The sequence below is a fragment of the Lathyrus oleraceus genome, chromosome 6, assembly GCF_024323335.1.
Source record: "Lathyrus oleraceus cultivar Zhongwan6 chromosome 6, CAAS_Psat_ZW6_1.0, whole genome shotgun sequence".
Lineage (NCBI taxonomy): Eukaryota > Viridiplantae > Streptophyta > Magnoliopsida > Fabales > Fabaceae > Lathyrus > Lathyrus oleraceus.
Window position 1 is genome coordinate 125870078 of NC_066584.1, and position 5462 is coordinate 125875539.

At 39.6% G+C, this 5462-nt stretch overlaps 1 non-coding gene across 1 annotated transcript; it reads right to left on the minus strand.

Moving 5' to 3' along the window:
- Positions 1 to 978: 978 nt before the first annotated feature.
- Positions 979 to 1085, minus strand: LOC127099626 (small nucleolar RNA R71). Its single transcript, XR_007794108.1, has one exon. It is a non-coding gene; the product is annotated as a small nucleolar RNA R71 (small nucleolar RNA).
- Between the last annotated feature and the right edge of the window lie 4377 nt (positions 1086 to 5462).

Below are 5462 nucleotides of genomic sequence, written 5' to 3' on the forward strand. Positions count from 1 at the left end.
GTTTACTACTCTAACGCAATGCGCGCCTTTTTATAAGTGACAATAAGAGGGTTTGATTAGGGAGTACAACTCGGTTCTGAATACGCGAAAGCGAAAATTCCTATTAAATTAGTTCTTTTCAAAGTAGGAAACATTGCCCATAAGTAGTTCAACTAGCAAGTACTTAGATTATCAATTGATTACGTGAATTACATTCGACCCTGTCTTTATTAATTAATATTTTATTTCAATACTTTACCTTTCATTGCACACTACAAAAACACCTATTCTGACTGCCTTTGATAAACACCATAACAATAGATAACGATAGATTGACACTTGGTCTCTGTGGTTCGATAATCTTTTATATTACTCTGACGCGTTCGTACACTTGCGAACACCAAGTTTAACAACGCATCAAGTTTTTGGCGCCGTTGCCAGGGACCAATTTCGTCAAATTTCATTTTCCTGTTGTTATATCATTTAGACTTAGGTTATTTCCCGCCAGTCGATGCGAAGAACTCGTAGCACCGGAAGTTTAAGTTTAGTAAACCCTCTGGCGGAACCTGAACGTTACGCTCGCGCACGTTTATTCTTTCATAGAATTAAGAGAGTTATGGCCGAAGATCAAAACCAAAGACCTCTTAAGGACTTCGCTCAACCATCTAATGAAGAACCTAGTTCTAGTATAGTAAACCCAATAATACCAGCCAATAATTTTGAACTTAAACCGTCCCTGTTGCAACTAGTGCAGCAGAGACAATTCGCGGGTCTCGCTACCGAGAACCCTAACCAACATTTAAAATATTTCTTCAATTAGCAGATACTTTTAAAACCAATGGAGCTTCTCCTGAGGCAATACGTTTAAGATTATTTCCTTTTTCCCTCAAAGATAAAGCTCTATCATGGTTAGATTCCCTTCCACCCAATTCCATTACGACTTGGGATAACCTTAGAAGAGTTTTCCTTGCTAGATATTTTCCCCCGAGTAAGACCGCCGTTCTTCGAAACCATATAACTAGATTTACCCAAAACCATGGAGAATCGATGTTCGAAGCTTGGGAGAGATATAAAGAGTTGTTACGAGCATGCCCACATCATGGCTTAGAAAATTGGTTAATCATTCAAACCTTCTATAATGGACTTCATTATAACACAAAGATGACCATCGACGCTGCCGCAGGCGGTGCTCTGATGAACAAACCTTACCCTGAAGCTAGTGCCCTCATCGAAGATATGGCTCAAAACCATCAATCATGGGGAGTCGAACGAGCGACAGTGGAGAAGAAGGAAGCCCAAGGAGGAGTGCATGAACTAAGATCTATAGACATGATGCAGGCTAAAATGGACGCATTAGCCCTTAAGGTCGAGCATATGTGCATAAACCCGAATACTGTAGCCGCAGTTTCGTCGGATTGTGAGATATGTGGAACCCAAGGACACCAATCCGTAGAATGCAGTCTATTGAACGAAACCCACTCCAAGCAAGTGAACTACACCCAAGGGAACCCATATTTGAATACCTATAACCCTGGATGGAGGAGTCACCCTAACTTCTCCTATAAAAACAATAACCCTATTCAAAATAATGCACCTCCGAGACCTAGTTATCAAGCCCCTAGATCAAATCAACCTATGCAACCTGTACCACCAAAGCTGAGCCTCGAGAAAACTATGGAAAATTTTATCACCGCTCAAACCCAACAAAATAAGGAGTTCATGAACCAAAACATTCATGTTAACGAATTGATTACTCAGTTAGGAACCAAGGTTGACCAAATAGTTACTCATACCAAGATGCTTGAAACCCAGATCTCTCAAGTAGCTTTAAACCAAGCCCCTCAGACTACACCTGGAGGACAATTCCCTGGACAACCTCAACAAAATCTGAGAGGACAAGCCAATGCCATTACCCTACGAAGTGGGAACGCTTATGATGAGCCACCAAACCCAAGATTAAGTGAACCCGAAACTTCTAAGGAATGTACCAAACCCCCGGACGAAGTAAAGGAACCAGAGGAATCTGAAAACCAGGAAGGTCGAGATAAAGGAGAAGAACCTAAAGATAAAATTTACGTACCGCCCCCGCCATATAAACCACCTATACCATATCCCCAAAGACTCAAACAAACCCAGATTAATAAACAGTATCAAAAATTTATTAAAGTTATAGAAAAACTTCATGTAGAAATCCCTTTCACATAAGCCATCACCCAAATACCTTCTTATGCAAAGTTTCTGAAAGACATCCTTACCAACAAACGTAGACTTGACGATCCGAAGCCTTTGGAATGTAATGCAATTTCCGAGGACAAATTAGCAAAGAAAGATAAAGATCCTGGAAATTTCTCCATTCCTTGCCTTTTGGGTAATCATGTCATCGAAAAAGCTTTTCTAGACTTAGGAGCTAGTGTGAGCTTAATGCCTCTAGCAGTTTGTGAGAGATTAAATTTAGGAGAATTACAACCCACTAAGATGTCACTTCAGTTAGCCGATAGATCTGTCAAATATCCGATAAGCATTTTGGAAGATGTTCCTGTTAGGATAGGTCAACTATTTATCCCTACTGATTTTGTCGTCATGGACATCAAAGAAGACAATGATATACCAATTCTTCTAGGTAGACCGTTCTTATCGACTGCAGGAGCCATAATAGATGTAAAGAAAGGAAAGTTGACATTTGAGGTAGGTGACGAGAAAATAGAATTTATACTTTCGAAATTTCTTATGGCACCTGTGATGGGAGACTCGTCTTATGCCTTAGATATCATTGATGAATGTGTTAGAGAATTAGAACAAAAAGAAATTATTAAGTTACCATCGACCCCCCATAAAGGAAGATGATGACTTTAAAGAACCTTACATCGATGATAACCTTTACGAATGTTTATCCCTTACCCCAGATCTTATGCCATGCCCTAAGAAATCGACCTTAGAACTTAAGGAACTGCCTAAGAACCTGAGATATGAGTTCCTCGATGAAAAGATGAACCGTCCAATTATAGTTAGTGCTACCTTGAGCCAAGAGGAGACGAACCAACTTTTAGACGTTTTACGAAGATATCCCCCAGCCTTAGGATATAATATCTCTGACCTGAAAGGTATAAGCCCATCCGTATGCATGCATCGGATTTTGCTCGAAGAAGATTCAAAACCCTCTAGGGAGCATCAGAGAAGAATAAACCCTATAATGAATGATGTTGTTAAGAAGGAAGTTATTAAGTTACTTGAGGCAGGTATAATCTATCAGATCTCGGATAGTAAGTGGGTGAGCCCTGTGCATGTAGTACGTAAAAAGGGAGGCATCACAGTCGTGCAAAACGATAAAGGCGAACACGTAGCAAAACGTTTAGAAGGAGGATGGTGGATGTGTATAGATTATAGAAAATTAAATAAAGCAACTAGGAAGGACCATTTCCCTTTACCATTTATTGACCAGATGTTGGAGCGTCTGGCCAGACACTCTTACTTCTGTTATTTAGATGGATACTCTGGATTCTTCCAAATACCTATTCACCCAGAAGATCAAGAAAAAACTACCTTTACATGCCCTTATGGAACTTTTGCCTACAGACGAATGCCTTTCGGCCTCTGTAACGCTCCAGCTACTTTCCAACGCTGCATGATGTCAATATTCGCAGATTACCTTGATGGTATCATGGAAGTGTTTATGGATGATTTCTCGGTTTGCGGATTCAATTTCCACAATTGTCTTGCTAACCTTGAGAAAATCCTGGAGAGATGCGTGGAGGTGAACCTCGTGCTAAATTGGGAAAAATGTCATTTCATGGTGACCGAAGGAATAGTTTTAGGACATATAGTTTCCGAAAAAGGTATAGAGGTAGATAAAGCTAAAATAGAAGTTATAGAAAACCTAAAACCACCAAAAACAATCAGAGAAGTCCGAAGTTTTCTTGGACACGTTGGATTCTACCGGCGTTTTATTAAGGACTTCTCCAAAATAACTAAACCGTAAACCGGACTTTTAATGAAAGATGCTGAATTCATTTTCGACGAAAAATGTAATGACGCATTTAATCTTTTAAAACAAGCATTAATCTCAGCACCTATTATGAAACCGCCCGATTGGTCGGAACCTTTTGAGATAATGTGCGATGCTAGTGATTATGCAGTTGGAGCCGTTCTAGGACAAAGAAAAGATAAAAATTTACATGCCATTTATTATGCCAGTAGAACCCTAGATGCTGCCCAACTTAATTACGCAACAACCGAAAAAGAATTACTCGCTGTAGTTTTCGCTATAGACAAATTTAGATCTTATCTAGTAGGAGCAAAAATTATTGTTTACACCGATCATGCTGCCATTCGCTACCTATTAAGTAAAAAAGATGCCAAGCCCAGGTTACTCCGATGGATTCTATTACTACAAGAGTTTGATTTAGACATAAGAGATAAAAAAGACACTGAAAATGTAGTGGCCGATCACCTTTCTAGGCTAGAACATCTAAAACCTGAACTAATACCCATAAATGATGATTTCGCCTATGATAGACTGATAGCTAAAGTAGAAACCATTGAAGACAATAACCTAGATCCTTATGAGCATTCCCAAAATTCCTTAGCAATAAATAACGTACCCTAGTATGCAGATTTCGTTAATTACCTAGCTGCTGATATAGTACCCCCTGATCTTGACTACCACCGCAAGAAGAAATTCTTCCACGATGTGAGAAACTTCTATTGGGACGAATCGCTCCTTTTCAAAAGGGGTAAAGATGGCATCTTGCACCGTTGCGTCCCAGAAAAAGAGGTAAATAATATTATCGAGCATTATCATTCTGCACCTTATGGTGGACATGCGAGCACCTCTAAGACATACGCCAAGATTCTTCAAGCTGGCCTATTTTGGCCTACCATGTGGCGTGATGTCTATGCTTACATTATCAAATGCGACAGATGCCAACGCACTGGAAACATTTCAAGACGTGATGAAATGCCCTTAAGAAACATTCAGGAAGTAGAACTCTTTGACGTATGGGGTATAGATTTCATGGGACCTTTTCCACCATCCTTAGGAAACAGGTATATCTTAGTAGCCGTAGACTATGTGTCTAAGTGGATTGAAGCTATAGCTGCACCCACAAACGACACTAGGGTAGTAATCAAATTATTTAAAAACTATATATTCCCTAGATTTGGAACACCACGTTTAGTCATAAGCGATGGAGGATCACACTTTATATCGAGAATATTTGACAAACTTTTAAGAAAATATGGAGTTAGGCATAGAGTAGCAACACCATACCACCCACAAACTAGTGGCCAAGTAGAAGTATCTAATAGGGAGATAAAACAGATCCTAGAGAAAACTGTTTCTATTTCTAGGAGAGACTGGTCTCAGAAGCTTCAAGAAGCATTATGGGCCTATAGAACCGCTTTCAAAACCCCTATAGGAACTACTCATTACCAACTAGTTTATGGAAAATCATGTCACTTACCATTCGAGTTAGAGCATAAGGCCT